The following is a 20,835-nucleotide window of genomic DNA, read 5'->3' on the forward strand; positions in this document are numbered from 1 at the left end:
GCAGATTTGATTGAAGTTTGTGACTTGTTGGCTGAAAGAAAAAAGATGATCTGACTATTGCGAAAGCGTCAGCTCTCACGTCAGATTGCAAAGTTTAGGGCCGGGCTTGTTTTGTCAGCATGACAGAACAGACCACAATAAAGTACTGAGATTTGCATCCGTGCGCTATTATTACCTTACACTTCGTTGACAGGCTTCAGAGCTCCGTCCGCCCGCTACAAAGGGGGGGCGTCGTCAGAAACACTACGGAGGATTTTTGCGCCGAGCGGCTGTCAGTGTTGCAGCTCTGGGTGCGGCTGGCTGCACACACAGCGTTGACCCTGAGATGAACGATCGACCTGACTTTAAAAATAGAGTCGACCCTCAGGGTTCATTTTGGGTTCTGAGAGAAAAAAAAAAAAAAAAAAAACTCACACAAAACAAAACAAAACAAAAACTCCAGAGTTGTGCATCAAGAGGACTCTGACTTTTAGACACCATAACGCGGTCAAATCTGCTCGTTGAGGCCGGAAAACAGAGTCTGTCGACCTCTGGCTGGCAGTGTTTCCTCTTTGTTTTCAGGCGCTGGCTTTGGGGTGCATGTCAAGCTCTTATACACTCATCGGCCACTTTATTAGGTACAAGTTGCTAGTACCGAGTGTCTAATAAAGTGGCCGGTGAGTATACAGAATGTACAGACACAACGAGGAGGAACCACAGTGGGTGAGAAAACAGTCATGGAGCAACCAACCCCGTCCCCGAGAACCTCCACAGGGAACCAATCATGTCCACTGTCATCAATTCTGCGCAAAATCGTCCCGAAATGGACGCCCTGAGGTTTTTTTTTGAGCGAGACCGACTCTGCGGGAGGACAAACACATCTGAAAACGATTTTAACTCAGACCTTGATCATATTTGTCCCCTGGGACCAATTTAAGATGGATATAAACAGCAAAAAAACACTTTGGTGAAAGAGGAAATCGGGGAAAACTTTACTTCGGAATATAACTACGATATACTATAAACCAAATAGTAGGAAGCTATTTTTTTAGGCTGTAAAGAGACTGCATATCGGCTCAGTGGATGGTGGGCTCAATTAAAATAGGAGCCGTACATTCAAATCATGATTAATAAGTAACAAGTGAGGTACCTATGCAGAGAATTGTGCCATGATGGCACCAGAACGTTCTTCTCTTTCCTATTATGACCATTATCTTTTTTTTTAACAGCCTTCGATCTCCGTATCACAGCCCCGGCCGCCGCGCAGTGAGATTCAAACAACACCAAACACACTTTAATCCTCTTACTTCTGCCTCCCCGGTTCTCTTTCTTCTTCCCGGCACCTTTTTTGGCGGCGGGCGTATTGATTGAAGAGAGCTCTCGTCTGCCGTGTTGACCATATTTATCTCACCTCATCAGGCCAATTAGCGGCGCCGTGATAAGATGCAGTGGTGCCGGCGTCCCCCGGCTCCCTCTGATGAATGAGGGGCTAATTGGGGTCAAGGTTGGGTTTAAGGCTGCGGCGGGTTGGAGCAGGAAGCGTAAGCCGGGGCTAATTTAATCAGGTGCGCTGTCAGACCACAGTCTAATCGTGTCATTTAGCGAGCACTCCGATTTATATTGGGGACCGAAAATAGTCCCTCATTGCCGCGTTCGCCCGCATTAAAAGCGGAACACATTTTTAATGCCGCGCTCTGCAGTGTGTGTCTGCGGCGCGTGCGAGAGTGTTTAAGTTAAGTGCAATCACCATCCCCGCCATTAGAGCCATCAAAGGCCCATCTGGGCGACGCGCGAGCGCCGCACGCACTTGCATCTGGGAGCCGCGGGCCTCCTCGCTGAGGAGCCCAGGTGTTTCCTGTTAGGGTGTTAATTAGATTAGTGCGGATCAAGCGGGGGTTCGGGATGGGGGCGCCCACTGGGGAGACGAGGTGGAGGGGGAGACGTCCCGTCGGGGCGCCCACTCCAAAAAAAAGAAAAAACGCTCATCAAGCGCCAATTAGCGCGAGTTAATCGTTCAGCTGACTCCTCCGACGGCGGGCCGCCATCCGCGCGATGACCCGACCAGGTTCTGGTGCGGATCTGTTCAGGGGAGCTAATCAGGCCTGACACGGACCTGTTGATGGGGATAAATTATAAGGAGGCGGTGTTTGGAGTTTGTTTTTGTTTTTACAGAAAGATAAAGGGACATTTGGTTCCTTTAAGTCAGGGGTGGGCAAACTACGGCCCCGGGAGCTTTTCAATCCGGCCTGCCGAACTTGAAGAAATTATATTAATAGTAATTGAGTCTTAAAATATCTGTATTTCCTCCATATTTTCAGCATTTTAAGCAATAAAGAGCAAAGTCCCGTGGGGCTTCAAAGACACTGATTTTGACATTAAAGCACATGCTTTCTACATATGCCATGATATATTTTTTTTCCTCCTATGAGGTGGGTCACCAAAACATCCATCCATCTGCTGCTGCTCCAGCCCCCGGTCACATTTTAGAACCCATTGTGGCCCCACCAGTCAAAAAGTTTGCCCACCTCTGCTTTAAGTGCATTTTAGCATTGAGTCAATACCAGCGCACAGACTTATGGGCCAATGACCTCATGGTAGATACATCTTCACAACCTGTGAGCGGAGGCCACTCTAAGTGTTCAAATGCAGGAAAAATGAGACACACTAGGAAAGAACGACAGAGGCCACCCACAAAAAAAAAAAAAAAAAAAAGTTTTTGAATGTGTAATGTGAAAAGCCAACATGCTTCTGAATCTCTCCAAGCAACTTCCTCTCACTGCGGAGAAGCAAAAGTTCCACCTGGCAAATTTCAAAAGTGACATCAGACAGTTCTGCAGCCAGTCGATGGGGAGTGTTGAAGGCGCCCGTATGGAAACGCAGATGGTGCTGGATGGTCACATCTATCAGAGTCGCACAAACAAGGGAACAAACAAACAAAAAAAAAAAAATCAATAAAACGAACCTCTCTCCAGCTCGCTCGCCATTTTGCTTTGCGCTCCGCTCAATCTGCCTTCACTGTAGGAACACACGCACGCACAGAGACAAGCGCAGGCTGAGGAGCTTTCCACTCCGGTCGGTGTCCTCGGTGTTTACTGCATGCGACGACTGGCTTCTCACTCGGGAGGGAGGAATTGAGTTTCTTTGACTGCGAGTGTTCTTCAAAGTAATCCCGGGCCAACTGAAGCGGGGAAAATAAAATACCAATATTTTCACACGGCAATACTTTGAAGACAGACTGACACCTACTACGATCCCCAACTTTTATTTATGAAAGAAAGAGAAGAAAAAGTGCTCAAACTCCGCCGTCGGCAGGCCCGCTGTTGGCGATGCGGCGTCCTCGTAAAAAGAGAGGTTCAAAACATGTTGTAAACACTTGGTTCCTTTTTATGTTTTTTGTTGAAAGGTTTTTTTTTTGTTCCCACCCTCCTCCTCAATAACCTTTCATTTTTGAGCTTAGATCCTCCCTCTCCTTGTGACTGTGGGGACAAAAGGAAAGGAGAGGAGTCGGAGGAAAAGGAGCTCCTCTGACTCATCTAGCAGCTAATGACTTACAAGAAGCAGCGTCTACTTTGCAGGCAGGACAACTGCGAGTTGTTAATTAGTTAGCTCGCATTCCAGATCAGATGAGTCCAGGTATGTTGGGAATATGACCTATGAGTATCAGTCTCTATTGGGCACGTGTGCCTTTTATCAAATGCTGCAATGACGCTCATACACCAAACATATACCAATTCTAACACACCCTGGGCAAACATGTCAGCAGAGAGAGAGAGAAAAATAAACATCACCGTACTGGCAGGCGATCATCATCATAAATATTCCAAGATCATAAATAATCCATATGCTGACGGTTTGTCGCGAGGCCGAGGCCATAAGCACGAGCAGTTACTCTGTCAATAAACGTCTGGAACGGCTCATTAATTCAAGGTTCACGATGATCTGGCCCCAGGATGCTGCGGTAATCGATGCTGTGACCTCAGAACAACAACAAACCAAACAACAAAATCCAGCCAGCATGGTCGCGTTTGCCCCATGCGGGACACATCTGAACTACCCGGGTACCAAGTGGGCGGCCATGGGCTGAAGTGGCCACATTAGGAGGCTCAGGTTAAAAGTGAGCTGTAACTGGGAATCCTCCCCCCCAAAAAAAAAATCCACATGGGTGATGATTGGGATAAATGGGTTGGAACTGGCCATTCCCAACCGGGGCCACAATAGGTCATGAGTGGGCTGAGTTAGAACGGGTCAGCCACACTGGGGGTCCACATGGGTTGGTAACTGACAATTACACAGTGGCAGCAGTGAAGGTACAAGACAAAACACCTTTTAAGAAAATAAGTGTTTTCAGAAACTTTCAGTGCATGTTTTTTTTTCCTGTCTTTTTCTGGTTATAGTCGTGCAGATTTAATTGTGTTCGAAAAAAAAGGTTCCCAGGCTTGAAACAATGGGAGTCTAAGAATGTGTTTTGACAAAAAAAAGTTTCTTCCTATCGGGTCACGAGCAGCCACAGCCAACACACTGAGACTTCGCCTCTGCATGTGGCAAGTGAGCGCAGCCAGAAGGACCAAAAAACACAACAACAACAACAATACAATCCTTGAAAGACAACAAACCAAACACCCAGAAAGCTTGCCAGGAACAAAAGGGCAAATTGTATCCGTGACTCCGGCAGTGGCGATGCGACTTGCAAATGATCATTCGCTCCCCCGAGTTGTGGGAACGGTGGGAATGCGTTCGAATTCTCAAACGAATTCTCAAACGCGCACGTGCCGCCGTTTCCTCTGAACGGCTTCCAAAATAAAAGTAAAATAATGCACGTTTCGTCTGTAGTCGGAACCAATTAGATTCTACTTGCACCATAAGAGAGGAGGGGAGTGTGTAGTGGTGCTGGTGCTGGTGGTGTCTCTCTGCGTCCCTCGGGGGCTTTGCTGTTTGTTTTGGTGCCCAACGCTGAAGAGCGCTTTTCATTAAAGAACGAAGGACGAGCAGCGCCGCGCCCCTCCCCCCACGACCGCACGCCGAGAGCTTGAATCTGCCTGACGACTGATGTCTGTTGCACTGCGTCTCTCCAGGTGGCCTCGGCACGTCTCCCGAGAGGACGCTTCCAACGTGGGCGGGGGGGGTGGGGGGGGGGGAGGCATCAGAGGGAGACTACAGAAACACGCACACAGAGATTTTCCGCAGCGCGCGCTAGCGCTCCAGACGAACACGGATTAAAAAAAAAAAAAAAAAAAAAAAAAAACGTTGTCAGAAGTCAGCAAACACAGGACCGGTTTCTGAACTTCCTCTAATTATTCTGTTCTCTGTGTTCCTCTCTTCTCTGCCTCTCCTCCTCCTCTGGGTATTGAGTCACCTCTTCCCAGGGTACTGCCTTCTTTGAAAGATGCAGACAAGGAAATCCTCGCTGGTTGTCGGGCGATAAAAGTGAAATTCTCAGGCGTGGCTCGGCAACTTTTAAATAATGGAAGGCGTTAATTAAGTCAAACATTTGTTAAGTCGGCTGTTAATGATTCAAAGTTAAAACGCGCCGCAGGCCGGTGAACAACACTGGACGAATGTTGAGCGGAGACAGCCGGTCACGGCTGCGCTAACAGCGCAGCGCTAGCCTCGCAGGAAGGCTAACTCGGTTCCTCTCCGCTGTGTGAGATCTTTCTTTTTCTCTGTTATTTCTGGGGAAGACTAGAAGCGAGAGGCCAGCGCGCCTCGTGTGCGAGGCCGCGGTCTCAGGGCGGGAGCAGCGCAGCGTGTGCGACACCACCAGTTTAATTAGGCATCCGGAGAAGTTTCGAGTGAAAGATCACAGAGTTCCTGCTAGCTAACAGCGGCTTCCGTTCCTTCCTCGCACACCATACAACCATTTTAATCATTAGGAAAAAAAAAAAGAAGCTGAGCCGAACAAGCTTTCCACTGATTGGTTGGGCATTTGAGTTCATGTCCTTGTTCCTACCCACTCTGACCTCTGACCCCGGACTTCAACAAGCATTTCTTATGACTGGATTTGTTGGGAGCATTGTTTGTAAGGCCTGCAGGTGGTTGCAGATGGTTGCACATGGAAATCTAATTAGAACCCGGTAGAGTGGAGTCCATATAAAGTGGTGGAAAAAAGTTTTGGGACACCCTGAAAAAAATGTTTACTCAATCCCAATTATTGTCATTAAGTGTATCCAACAATAACAAACAATAAAATACATTTATGTAGTTCATGTACTGTCGATGTTTTGAAAGGGGGGAGACTGCACTAAAATAAAGTGCACTTAGAGACTTAAGATGGATTCTGAGCTCAGTACAGTACATGACAAATGTGTGGGGCGTGTCCAAAGACGTTTTGCCACCACCCTGTAAGAAAAAAAACCAAACAAACATACAAAGTGACTCCTGTTACACCTGTTAACTCCCCCTCCCGCCAACATCCTTCCCCCGTTCAACTTTCGCCACGATTAACTAACCTCACATCGTAAAGAGTGCCTCGTAAAATGTCCCCATCCCTCACGGCTGGGGGCTGATATGTTGTCACAGTGGCACTCGGGGAGCAAATGGAGCGAACCTTCGGCGGCTCGCGCCGAAATGGGGACAGCTTGCTTATAATTGCTGCAAAATGTCACCGCAGTTGATTACCAGTGATTTGTACCGCAGCAAAAGGGAACCCAAATTAAAAAAAAAAAAAGAAAGAAAGAACGAAAAAAAAAAAATGTTGAGCTGATGAGTGCATATTTAACGAGGCTCATGCATACTAATGCCGGCATCTCATTCCAGCCTATTTCCTCACGTAAACACTCTGCGAAAGCATGCCACAAGTCGCTTTAAAAACATGATGAGCAGTCATTAGCTCAGATAAGTGGCCGCTGTGGACTTACGTCAGTCCCGTACTGTCGTCTGCTGCTGTAGGATGTCCGCGGCAGATTGCGCCCGCCTTGAGCGTCTCGCTGCAAGTCAGAGATAATGAAGCGCCGTCGGTCTCTTTCTTTCCTGACTGCTTCTTATGTTCCTATCCGGAAAAGCCAACGTTTCTCCCCGAGACGCATTCCCAGGGAGGCACAGAGATCAAATATTAGGCAGAACTTTTTCCACCAAATGATGTTCACCCACAAAAATGTTAGCATCGCATCAGACGCGCGGAGCTGCTCTGAGAAGAGTGGTCCGTATTTTGTCTAATCAAAGTCACACTGGCGCAGTAATCAGGCCCGGGTCTTAGATTCCATGGGTACAGAAGAGATTCTACTCTCTCAAACAGTTTCTGGTGACTGGTGATTTAAACCCCAGAGAAGTCCAGTAACTGTGCCAGCAGAGAGAGAAAGAAAAACACAGAAACATGTGAAAAGTGTGTTCAAGCTGGGAAATAGTTTCCCAACAAGAACCGTGTGGTAGTATTTTGTAATTTTCCTCCAAAAAAGGAACAAGACAGAGCAGAGGAGAGATGGAGGGGGAAAAAAATATACTCCGTTTTGGCCGACACAAATTCTTGAGTCTGTCATATCATAAATTTTAACCTTATATATACAACATAATATCATACTGCAAAATATATGATTATGAAATGCATGACCTTTGCCATGCAAATAATAATATACTATTATATGAACATTATTATATTGCTGTCAGTCAATTATGTAACATTTGATTTGATGATTTTCCACCTGTCTGACAAAATTACTGTTGACAGAGCGGCATCGCACTTCAGGTGCAGCAAGCATCCTGTGAACCGTTCAACATTCAAAATAGTGTTAAATAGTGTTAAAGCGGCACATTTCTCATTCTGGGGAGTCATCATCAAGCACAGAGCCACTCAAATCAACGCCGAGCCCATTAACAGGGAAAATGAGGGGCGTATAAGTGCTTGTAAAAAAGCAATAATAACACAACACAAGCGGGAAAGTCCCGATTGGTCAGTGACCCGAGTTCAGCGAGAGGACTGCTTCTTTAAATGCTGACTCAGCTGACCACCAAAATCTCTCTGGCGGGCGGCGGCGGTGGCGGTGGCGGTGGTTGGACACGACGGCGGCGCAAGCACGGCAACAATTACGGCCGGCTTGCTGCCCGGCCTCCTCGGCCGTTGCCGCTGCCTGAGAAAACAAGCTGTTGACCTGCCAATGCTTTATTTAACATGCACCTGTTTGGACGGGCGCGGTATGCAAATGCGCCGCCGCGCCGAGCGCGGGCCCATCAGCATCTGCTCGGAGCCGGCCGGCGAATGCAGAAGCAGGCAGACGGGGTCGTTAGCGAGGCCGCTCACGTCGGGCGGTGGCGGTGGCGGCGGCGGCGGCGGCGGCGGCGAGGACTCGGCCGCCATTCTTCAGCTCGATTGATTCTCGCCGTCCCGCTCATTAATATTCAGAATCCCGGGCGCGCTAAAATAGCAGCGAGCTCTGAACTTTAACCCGCTTGGCCGGGGTGGTGGGGATTATGATCTCGCTTAAGGAAGAGGGGGAGCCCGGTGTTGGCGGCGGGAGAACAATCGATGCGGCGCATCTCCATCCCGGCGTCATTATGTGGAATCCAGACGGAGCCAGGAGCTCTTACATTTTTAAAGCGCTTTCATTTTTTATTTATTTATTTTTTTGTATATTTTCCAGGGGCAGATAAACCTCTTTTCGCTGGAATTCATACATCGCTGAGGGATGGGCCGTATGCAAATGCGGTGAAGCTATGCATAAAAATGGACCGGTGAGATTTATGGACCCCGGCGACTTTGGACAAGCAGGCATGATTTAAAGATGCGACTGTAGTGAGTTCTCCGACACCTCGGAAAAAAAAATAAAAAAATAAAAAAAAAAAACACGGCTGCAGCCACTTTAAATGTAAAACACGGCTCATTCCCTTGACCCCTGCGTGCGTTGGCCTCTCATCTAGCGGCAGCTGCTCAAGCTGCTTCCTGTCTTGCTCTGTTTACGGCGGCGTTACTAAAAAGCCGTGTCTGGCAAACGCGCTAGCGTAAAAGGTTTAAAACGGAATTTAAAACATTTGAAAAACGTTTCCATTAACAACTTTCAGTTAAATAACAACGCAAAATTTGTGTCACTGAAACTTGAACGATCATAAACTGGAGTATTTTAACCTTGGATTAAAATCTCTTCTCCTCTGATGTCTCCATCCGGAGTCACTTCAGCCTTTGATGCGTTTCAGTCTGCAGCAGCTATCGACTTAAATCCAATTAACTGTCAATCTTACCGCACTAATGATTATCTTCCTTGTCCGTATAGCAGTTCAATACCTGTCGTCAATTACTCACACAGCATGTGTTTACAGTCGTTTTTTTGTTTTTTTTTTCCCCGACCGGCCTGTCAGGTTCTATTAATTGATTTTTTTATTAATTCAACGCCTTTGAAGGCTTCATATCAAAGTCAAATTGGGCAACACATCATCCGCAAACAGCGCGCAAGCTCTGGGACAGGAAGCCGTTCAAATCTCCATAATCCTTGACATTGAAATTAGACGCACTCCCCTCCCACTTCAGCGGAACAGACGGCCGAAGAAAGTAAATGAAAAGAGGAGCCGTTATTTCCACCATCAAACCTGCCCGTCCCTTTTGGAAAAAGGAATACAAATATGGAATACTCGTGTCACACGACGTGGTAATTCTCTAGATGTTCCATTTATTTTCCTAAACTCCCTTGTTATGGAAAATGCATGATGTGCCTCCTTTCTGTCAGTAGAAACTGAGTTGAAGGAAAGAAAGTCCGTCCTTTATAAATTCTTTAACTTGCTCCACGTTTTAGTAAATGTATGTGTATGTTGTTGTATGGTTGGGTGCGACATCACTATCCCGCAGACGCTTAAACTGAAGTGAAGTGAAATCAATCGATGGATTAAATCAATCAATGAAATGAAGTCAGAAAATCTACCATGGTGGTGCAGCAATGTTCCCGCCCTCCAACAAATAGAAAAAGGAAAATAAAACTTCACCTTTACCACATCATTATGTTGTAAGACTTGCAACTTGATCTCACGAGCACAGTATTGATACTGTAAACCATGTAAAAGTGCTCCTGCTGATCAAAAGCTAAAACTTTGAGGAAAACGACTTGGAAAAGAATTGCTATAATTGAAAGGATTACATGGAAAACGGCTTTGGTCTAGAGGTCAGAGTACATTCTTCTCTCTTTTTTTTTTTTTTTTAATTCTTTGTGCTATACGACATTAAAAATGATCGACAGGATCTGAACCATATGATATTGAAATATCTTTTATAATGGGGCCGAGAGGCGACCGTCAGATGTTGAATCGTGGCCCTGGAGGTTGGTGGACATACGTGCTGGAGACTTTCATCTGTAACCGTCGAGTCCCTGAGCTTCACACCTCCACACAGGCAGCACACCAAAAGAGTTTTACAAAGGGCTCTGAATGTGTTTGAAAAGCGAAACCTTTATGAGTGAAAACTGGTCCAAAAAAAAAAAAAAAAAAAAAGTCCAGGAACACCTGCTTTTTAAGCACGGGCTCCGAGTCCGAACTTTGACAAGGAGCCGTTCAGGCGCTCCGAATCCGAAGGACCACGCCTCTTGCAGTTGTCGGCTCGCTATTTACAGTCGTACACCCAGCTTGAGCCCGACTTCTACACACAGGACAGCATTGTCTGAGGCCTACGTTACCGCATGTAGCCTTTTGTGTCCGACGCAGCGCACTTGAAAGAGGACAAAGGAAAGTATTGCTCGCAAGCCAAGGCTGAGCCACTCACTGCTATTCCAGCTATTTAGTCTGCACAGGCTTATTGGGGTCTTATTGCTCAGACGTCGCCCAGCTTTCTCGGAGGGATTCTTCAGAAAACACTGCAATTGGACATTTAAAAAAAAGAAAAAAAGAAAAAAGAAAAGACAAACCGATGATTGCCTTGTGCCTGCAGAGATTACAGTTTCTCTCCCTGGGAGGGACTAACAGCTAACACAGTCGGGAGATGATGTTAGCGCGAGTGCATTCAATCCAGCTCCGACACGGAGAGGGAGAGAGTGGGAGAGAGAGAGAGAGAGAGAGAGAGAGAGACGGCGCGCAAATGGATTAAAGGCAAAGTGGCGGGACGGAGAGTTTAGCACTCGCATATGACAGCGGCAGGTGAAGTGCTGAAAGTGGCCCCCGTATAGCACATCGATCAGAGCCATGCAAACAATCTGCCGGCAAATTTCACGTAGCCACGCGCACACACACACACACACACACACACACACACACACACACACACACATTCCGACTATGTACTGTACGTCAAGTCATCACGAGCTGCGCAAACATATCGGGAGATTGGAAAATGAATTAGCATTAATTATCGGGGACATCTTTTCAGGCTGTGCCGTTTCTGCAGCAAATTAAGCATTTCGCTCGATCTTCTGTGATTGGCCGCAGCCGTCACGCAAGGAATCCAGCACAGTTCTATTCCTTCAAACCTCCCGGATTACGATAAGCGTATAAAATGTGTGCACGACGCATTGCGCGTTTGGTTTCTTTTTCACAATTGAGGCGAACCGAAGGGAAGGAAAATCAATCAATCAATCATAGTGCTGTTCCATTTTTCTCGTATCCTCCCTCGCTCCTCCAAAAAATAGAAAGAGAAAAGAGAACATCATCTTTGTAAATTTTTTTAGTTTTGAGCGAATTAGAGGTTGATGCCGCCGTGCCATCCGATGGGTCACATGACCGACCCCCTCCCCCCCCACTTCCATTTGTCCTGCCGTCTCGCCCTGCCGGCCTCTCCTCTCCGTTGCCCTTTCATTCTTCCTCCTCAGGACACGGGAAAAGTCACAATGCTCCACTTTTGCGGATCTCTCGTGAATTTTAAAAAGGTCTTCCATCATTTTGCTCTCCCCTCATTTCAGTCATCTACGGTTTCAGCTCTGTCAATATCTGGATGCCACTAGATGAAATAGATTGTTTTAAGTATTTTTTTTCCCCCTAAGTTGGCAGCTTTGGATTAATTGTCAACATTCGTAAAATTGTCATACTTTTTTTTTTTTTTTTCAAAAATCATCATTATTCACAACAAATCTCTGTGTCACCTGCAGGGGTTACAGCTAAAACACAAGGTCTTCATTTTCTGCAGCGATAAAAAGCGTTGAGGCAGATCCTGAGAGGTCCGGAGTGGCCTCGTGATGTTGGACAAGCTTGACCTGTAAGGTTCCAATTATCTTGCAGAGACGTTACACAGAACGTGAAATGAGAAATAAATTTGGTGAGTGGGAGAGGACTTTAAGAGAGGATTACGGCAATTTAGTTGCTGGCTACAGTAGCTTCCTTTCCATTACCCCTTGAATTGCACGAAAACTAAATATCGCAAGAAAAAACTGGTAATGGAAACACCTAAACTTTGAAAAACCTCTCAAATATCGCTAAAAGGTTTTTAGGCTCTCATGAGGTGGTTTTTCAGACGTATCGATAATAGGTTTAGGTTTGGAATGTTTGGATGGAGGAGACGGAATATTTTTTTTTATAAGTAATCAAAGAGACAAATATAACAACCATTCTTGACAGCAAACAAACATAAACAAACAAAAGCTAACGTAATTCTCGTACAATCTCGCGGGACGAGATTGTACGAGAATTACGGCCTGTGCGTTTCACACTGTTCAATATGAACACCTGCCAATTGCAATAGTACTTTGTCGAAATTTTAGAAATATCGCTTTCATTTTGCGAAAACCTGTAATGGAAATGCGGCCAATTTTAAACTGAGACGACTACTGCTACCACCAACGCTAATGACAACCATTTTGCTTGTTGAGCCATGGAATTCTTGCAAATGTGGATAAAGGAATAAAAATAAAATAAATGATGATAAAAAAAATACATACATCGGGAAATGTCAAGTCCTGCATTAATAAAAACATGGAGCGTGAATTTCAAACAACATATTGAAAATAACTTGTCGTCTCAATTTTCAAATTCAGGACAATGTCATGAGTTGTTGGTTCTTGACAACAGAGCATTCCCAGGTTGGCTGAAAAACCCTCAGTAAAAAAAAACAAGAATGCGCTCGTCCTGACGGAAGAGAAAAACACGTTTTAAGTGTTGTGAGATAGACAGCGAGAGATTTTTTTTTTTTTTTTTTTTTTTTTTTAACTCGGCACTTGCTTGATGAGGTAATTTGGACGCAACTCCTCCTTCATCTGTCACAAGTTTGAGACTGTAAACAGATTGTGCCTTTCCACGCGGGGCATAAATAATGGATGTCGCTAAGAGTCATTACGGCTCTTGGTGGCAGCGAGGCAGCGAGGGCAGGGAGCCGGGATAATAGACGTCTTCGCTGTCATTTTATTTACGTATCTGGGGGGGGGGGGGAAGCAAAGCTTGGGAAAACTCAGTTCAATGGAGGTGAAGCCAGACGTCGGTAATTAGGTGGATAAATTTACATAATTGTACGACTCCTACGTGTCTTCACCCGCGTCATTATGCATACCTCCGCGTTTGCCCCGCCCCCTTATTGTCTTAATTGACGGCGTTTTTCACCTTCCTCCGTCCTTTTTTTTTTTTTTTTTTTTTTCCCCCTATTCTCACGCGTGTGCTTCCTCCGAGGGAGCTGCTCTGGTCAGCGGTGTATCACTCTCCACCCTGTTGTTCTCTCTGGTCGCCGCCCTCACTGACTACAGTCGGTCAGACTCAATTAAAGCAACGGGAGGAGAGACAGAAAGAAAAGATTAACCAGACACACACACACACACACACACATTTTACACTCAATGCCCAAGAGGCTCAATTTATCTTAAGGAGAGCTCAGCCTAGGAAAAAAAAAAAAGAAAAAAGAAGTGAGTGACACCTCTAACCTTCATTGGGATGTAATCTTCATCTTTAGCACTCAGAGATCTAATTAATTAGGGGGAATCTCATTTCCTCACTAATGCAACCGGACAGAGGCGTGATGGAGGAGGGAGGCGGAGCGGAAGGTGGAGGGGGAGGGCGAGGATGGAAGGATTGAGATGGAAGGGGTAAGGGAGGGGAAGGAGGTGGGGGGGGTGGGGGGGGGGTTGCGGGCTGGGCTGGTGCCTTGGTACTTTATCACTGCCAGCGCGTGTGTCCAGCGCGTTCATTTCGGGGAAGTGGAGGCCGCGTCCGCGCCGGCTACAGCGTATTGATTACAGGCGCGGGAGCTCCTGATTGGCTGGCACGTCACCAGAGCCGCCGCAGTCTCGGGTTGGGCGATCCTAATGGGATCTGTGGGCGCTGCATTCTGCCTCCTTTATTTTATTTTAATTTCTGGGCGTATTGGCCTTTTAATCGGACGGTTTGAGGACGATTAAAGTCCTTGCGACTCCAGGATGAAGCCGCAGCAAGTGAGACGTGAACAAAGTGTGGCTCGCCGGACACCAAAAGGACACTGCCAAACTGCCTTTGCAACTGTCGCAGGATCAGTTAAAAGAGTAGAAGAAGAAAAAAAAAAAAAGAAAATCCGGTGTGTAATCGTCCTCATTTATTTCCAAAAGTTCCCATCAGCCCACGGAGGGACCAACCGCTGTCCTTTTCGCTGTGACAGAAGAAGAAAGCAGCCAGAAAAAAAAAATATATTAAAATGACGCTATTGCGGCTATAATGACTGGTGCCAAGGTGACACAGTGTGGCTGTGTTATTACAGCTCGGTGGAATTTCTACATTTTAACGAGAGGGAAAAACCGCACTGTCTGCGTTCCTCGGCTGTTTTCTCTCCACTCCTGCCTGGCCTTGGCAAGAATACTGCTAAAAAAAAAAAGATATATATAAATATATATATATATGTTCTATGTTTTTTTTTTTGTTTTTTTTTTTGTACAAACAAAGACGCCTCTAGTACGCACCAATAAAAAGCATCTAGTGTGCCAACATTAACCGGTAAAAATCGGATTTGTCTTCAGCAGTTCCAACAGGCAGCAGGTTCCTCCAATCGTTACCCAAGTTTGTTTTTGGTTCTACCGCTTTTTACAATTTCCTGTGTGAAATAAATCCAACAGATGCCACCTCCACCACCTTCTCCACCACCTCCACCGCTGGAACCCAGAGGACGAGGGAGGAAACCATCCGGCGTCACACGCTTCACACGGGACACTCGGGGGCACAGAAACTATTCCCAGTTGATTTTTTTTTCTCCCTTTTTTTCTTTTAAGGTTAAAGAAACGATCCATGAATATATTTCACACTCCTGGCTGTATTCCATTTGTGTTCGGGGGGGCCTTGATGTGTTTCGCTCGTGCTCGCCTCCTCGCTGATGTATCTAAAAACTACTTCCGCACGGCACTCCAGCCCTGGGCTGTAGATACGCTGGGCAGGAAATGGGGGGAAAATATGGAAAAACAAGTGAAAAAAAAGAAAAAAGAAGGAATATAACATATTGCCAAGTGGATTTTTTTTTTCCCGTTCATGGTGCAACTTATATGTTCCTCCACCTCCGTGTCTGCGCTGGCGAGGCTGAGGAGCCGTCTCCTCAGCCCCCGAGGGGTCTCCCACCTCTGCCCACACTTGACTCCCCCCCCCCCTGCCCTTCACTGGCTCATCCACTCACAACGCTCGCACAATCTCAGTCATCATAATGGGGGAATGAAAGGGGGAGTTTATAAAGTGAAGTGCACATCAGATGGGCTGTAATGAAATCTTATCAAATGTGTTTCCCGCGCCGCGTTATTTGCATATAAATGACATAATATAATAACCGGGCCGCGCCGCTACCTGGGAGGAGTAAATATTTCTCTGTCTGCTTTGTTTCGCCGCCGTGACACCGGTGGTGGGGAAGCGAGACGCTAATTGAAGGGAGCGGAGCGTCTTTTTACGTGACGAGTGACATTCAATTACGCCGGCGGGATCAGATTAGGCAAAACCTCTCCCGGAAAACCGCTCGGAAACAATGTTTTGCCGGGAGGCGGCTGGTGCCGGCGGCATAATTTGAATGGCGGAGGGTTTGACTGGGGAAGGCGGGGGGGAGCAGCCCCGGATGAAATCGCCGCGCTATGACCTGCGAGTGATTGGATGTCCACGGCGAAGCGACGGCGGCAGAGGAGGGAAAGAGGGGCGAGGCGGACGGAAAATTAAAAAAAAAAAAAACAGAGAGAGAGAGGAATATGTTGGGGAGAAAATCACAAAACGAAAGCGGGAAAACAAGACGAGGAAGAGACCTGGAGTGGAGGAGGAATAAAGAAGGAGAAGTCGCGGCAGCAGAGAGTTGGGGGGGGAGGGGGGGGCTGTCATTCATCACGGACAAATAAGCCATTAGACGGGATAAGCTTCCTTATCGGGCCGCCGCTGTCAGGACGGCGGGGCTGCCAAGGTCGGCGTGGGGCAAACAACGGGGTCACTTTACTCACAGCCACCCGCTACACGTGACACCCGACGCCGATGGGGGGGGGGGTAATTGTGTAGCTCCATCCGTCCCGCCGTCACTCTGGATTTGCATAAATGAGCTTCAGGGACAGTTGGAAGGGAGGGCAGGCGCCAGGCTGGCCGCCGCTCTCACTTCCTGCCTCCGACGAGTTCACCGTCGCAGTGGAGCGTCGGAGAGGGCCGACTGTCGGTTAGACTCGCCTTCGGATTGAATTGAATTGATTGTGTGTGTGTGTGTGTGTGTGTGGCATTGTGTCGCCCCTGCCTGAAAATACAGTATATTAATAAAAGTGTATACTCACAGTACAATAAAAGTAATTTGGTTTTCCTACACATAGAATGGTTCTCATTTAGATATAAGAATATACATCTCTACAAATCAAGGGTCTTGCTCTCAGTTAGCTGCCATCTTGCACTGCCGGATTTCTAAGGAAGCCTGTGTGAACAATCCAGCTGCCTGCCAGTGTGCTTCATACTTGCTCGCTTCTAAATGAACCAACAAAGAAGAAGGTGGACGAGGTGTCCGGGCTTGTCTGCTCACGCCAGCGTAGTTCACCGGCAAGCTTCGGAGAGGGAGGGTGAGCCAATCTAAAATCTGACCACTAGATGGCAGAACTTTACACACTGTACCTTTAATTTTTCGTCTTAAAGGTTATAGTGCATTTTGGCTGCATTTTGAAATTGAATTTTTTGTTGTGTGTGTGTATGTGTGCATGTGTGTGTAATGGTTGCTGAGATGTGGGTTTTTAGTTTGACAGTAAACAAAAATAGATTGAACAAGCACTCCCGAATTGATTCCCCCCCCCCTATAAAATCTCAGACATTTGCAGATTTATCCCACTCAGAGAGGAAACAAATGCCCACTGACCCAATTCACGCCTCTTTCCTCCACCTGTGCAGAACACGGTGGAGGACGGAAGGGCCGTCCCATTTTATCGACCCGCCGTCCTTGGCAGCTCGCTGCTGCAAGATTGGTCAGAAAGCCACAGAAGAGCCAGGAAGTTGACCTGTCATTAGCAGCTCTCCGGTTGCAACCGCGGCTGAAATCGGACCGTCTGACGGATCAGTCCGTCTTCGGCGAACGTCTTCAGGAAACGTGATCGCCCTCCACGGTGGTAAATTATACATCCGGCTCCGGCGCTACGCTAACCTCCTGCATCTGTTTTTTGTCAGATTTTTTATTTATCCCCGGACTTTGCCGCATCCCCCGACGCCCGACAAACACAGTTGGCATTTATCAATATTAATCAAAAGCGAAAACAGCGTGCGTTTAAATAATTCACGCGTGCGGTGTGGCACGTTCACACACCTTCACCTCTTCACCAGGGATCGAGGGGAAAAAAAAATGCATCCACGAATCCACTCCAGTTCACCAGCTTTTAAAATGGATGCGGTGCAGCTGCCGCATTTCATAGAGAGGCGGGCGCATGACGATAGAGTTGACCAGAGGGGAAAAAAAAAAAAAAAAAAAAAAAAAAATCGGCGGTGTGAATGATTCATCAGTCGGGCTGGGATGAAAACTTTGCGCCATTTCCTTTTTCTCACAGTTTCTGTGATGAGCCAGATTCCTCCGTTGAACGTTCACTCGCCTGGACGCGCAGAGGTCGTTGCAGACTCGGTTCAGATTCCTTCCCATCCGATAACACAACACCACCCGTCCCCGCCGGGCTGCCGTAGGCACCGATCAAAAAGAGGAAACGCTTGTTAACATGAATTTCCTTCCTCGCCGCCAGACAGGTTTGGTTTGCACTCCCCGGTAAATTCTAAATGTGCGACGCGCGATCAGGTGCCGTACGTCGCTGTACGACCTGTCAGCTGCTCTGGTGTCCTGCACACCGGGCGGTTTTAGCGGTATTCACAGTCATTGGCTGGCGGGAAATGGATTTCAAAGCAGGTGGGGCAGGCAGGAACACAGCTGGCGGATTGCAGGTTGCGGAGCCGCTAGGATGTCAGCGCGGTGTTGTGTGAGTCAACCGTCCATGTGGCCGCTAGCGGAGCGCCACAAATGGCGAAAGGCAAACAAGAGGCACGAGCGCGTCTGTGTTTGAGAGGAAGAGGACGGAGCGGAGGAGGGTGACTCATCCGCCGTGTCTGTGATTTTATTGGTCCGTTTGGTCCTGCGGCAGGTTCCAAACTCAGAAACTTCCACTGGTTTCTTTAAGGGTGTTATGAATGACATACATTGCACACATTTCTCACTCTTTCTATGCAACGATGGATGCACTGCGCTCTCAGCTACCAACTCCGGTTATAAAACAGCAACGTCGCTAAAGTTGTGCGGTAAAAGTTTCAAAACCGTGGCATCGGAAACGTACAAACCTGACTCCATGCTAACTCCAACTACATTTAAGAAAACTTTTGAATTGATTAACTAACAAAAAAACAAACAAACAAAAAAACAAACAACACAAACCTTCGTTGGGCCTCTACGTGTCCTCACTACAGCCGTGTTCTTAAGCTAACACGCTAGATGCATCCAAACTAGCGCTGTGGATTACATTTGTATGAAAAGCTGCCAATCCTTTCTGTTGATTGTTGACCAGTGACGGACGCTCGAGAAGATTCTTGACAGGTTGAAAATATTCTTAAAAATGCATCAGCTAGCGTTAGCAGCTTCCGACTAGCAGCAGCGAGCGACAACCAGCCGAGGTCAGTGCTGCGCGGGGGCCTCGATGGAAACACGTCCCTGCCTGACTTTTTTCTTTCTTTTTTTCTTTTTTTTTTTCTTGTGAAGCAGATTGATTTCCGCTCGCGGGGCTCTGATGAAGAAGAGAGAGTGAGGGAGAGACAAAGGCCTCGGCATCCTTTAGACTCGCTGCTTTTGGTACATCCAGCAGCGTTTGCCGTCAGAAAAATCAAAGGCCGTCATCGATCTGACGCCGTCGCTTGTCAGAGCGACACGAGCGGCGAGGGGAGACGTGCGGGGCGAAAAAAAAAAAAAAAAAGAAAAACACGGAGCGCCGGAGCCGATATGCACATCAGGGAGAGGGACTTCTCTCGCTGAGAATCAAACTGATCTCAAAGTTGCAATGAAAAAAAATTGATCTTTTTAATTTTTCCGCCTGCGAGAGGAGACACATCGAGTCGGAGGCAAAGTTTGGTCTGACTTCTTGTTCCATCTCACCGATTCTCTCTCTCTCTCTCTCTCTCTGTCTCACAAAATCACCAAGGCGGCGCTCGCATATTGCAGCCGCACTGCCTGTCGTCGCCCACACTGAGAAGTGGGACAATTGAATCCTTCTGCACTTCCATCTGGACAAGTCTCACTTCCTGCTTCTTCTATTTTTACTTTTAGCCTGCCCTTTCAGGGGGACCCTGTGAATGTTTTATGTTCTGACAGCGTGCCGACTCACAAAACATTTCAGCTTTGAAAATAACAAGCGTGTTGGTGGAGATCTATAGGATCTACATTTCTTTTTCTTTGGCTCGTTTCAACAGCGTTTAATCGAAAGCAAGGGCACGAGAATGCCAATACCGCAGATCAAATCAAAAGTTGACTTTGTTTTTTTGTTTTTTGTTTTCCCGGGCGTCGCAGACTTTGAGGAACTTGTGAAAAACTTCCCGGTTGGCGCTGAGGATCGACAGCTCAACCGATGGGAAGGATTCTCCACCTTCTGGGGCTGAAGACGAACAAGGCGTCTACTTCAAAGCAGTCAGACTGCCTCGTGCATCGAGCAGGAGCCTATTAATTGTTGTGATAAATCTCGGCTGCAGGCGGGCTGAAGTCCAACATCTCGATTTGGCCCCCCTAACGAAGGCGCCTTTTGAAGAATTGTGGGAAGAACAAAAAAAAAACAAAAAAACCTTGGAGTTCTCCTCAGGTGCTTTCACACCCGGCCTTGTTAAATTTGATGAAACTGAGTTTCACTTTGTCTTCACGGCGTCATCAGGCTCGACAAGCACACTCCAACCTGCTGCTCGACACTTTCTGCAAGTTTGTCACTCCGTCTTCCTGTTCCAGCCCTGCTCTGTCCAGCGGTCCGACTGGCTTCTTCACGCTGGGTGAAGAAGTGGCGCAAGATGATGTTTGCTTTTTTCCCTTGAGACCCTTTTCCTCTGATTTGCTCTCACAGGAACTTTGCATTGTAGTTTGCTTAAAATCCTTCAAAGAGAAAAACGGAACAACTGGTCCAATCAGTCACACAGACAGTTTTCTGGAAATAATCGGCGATTTCTCAACTCTGCACACGCTGACTGTTTTATGAGGAATTAGGACCTTTTAATTAGGATTTGGAGAAATTGGCTTGGTGAGTTTTCCTGGCAGTAAAGCAGCTGCTGATCAATGCGGGTGATGATGATGTCATCACGTTTTTTTTTCTCCCAACGATCCAAACGGCCGACAGCTCTTTTTCTCAAAATGCAACAACTGATCCAATCAGCCGCACAGACCGGAGGAAGTCAACACAGACACAGAGAACCAACACCTTTCACACACACACACACACACACACACACAAAAAAAAATAAATAAATAAATAAATAAATAAAAATTATTCATCATTCAATCCCTCAATCCAGCAGCGCCAACCAACCAACCAGCGACCGCGTCCAATCGTCCGGGGCCACACTTTCAATCAATTAGGTGACTATTAAACACTC

General features: G+C 47.0%; 1 protein-coding gene across 1 annotated transcript in view; it reads right to left on the bottom strand.

The window, feature by feature from the left end:
* Positions 1-20,835, bottom strand: part of cdh13 (cadherin 13, H-cadherin (heart)) — a 278,759-nt gene that overhangs the window by 76,686 nt on the left and 181,238 nt on the right. The window lies entirely within an intron of this gene.

Source organism: Nelusetta ayraudi, unplaced genomic scaffold, assembly GCF_046127955.1.
Source record: "Nelusetta ayraudi isolate G7.1 ecotype Tasmania unplaced genomic scaffold, CSIRO-AGI_Nayr_v1 ptg000009l, whole genome shotgun sequence".
NCBI classification, from domain to species: domain Eukaryota; kingdom Metazoa; phylum Chordata; class Actinopteri; order Tetraodontiformes; family Monacanthidae; genus Nelusetta; species Nelusetta ayraudi.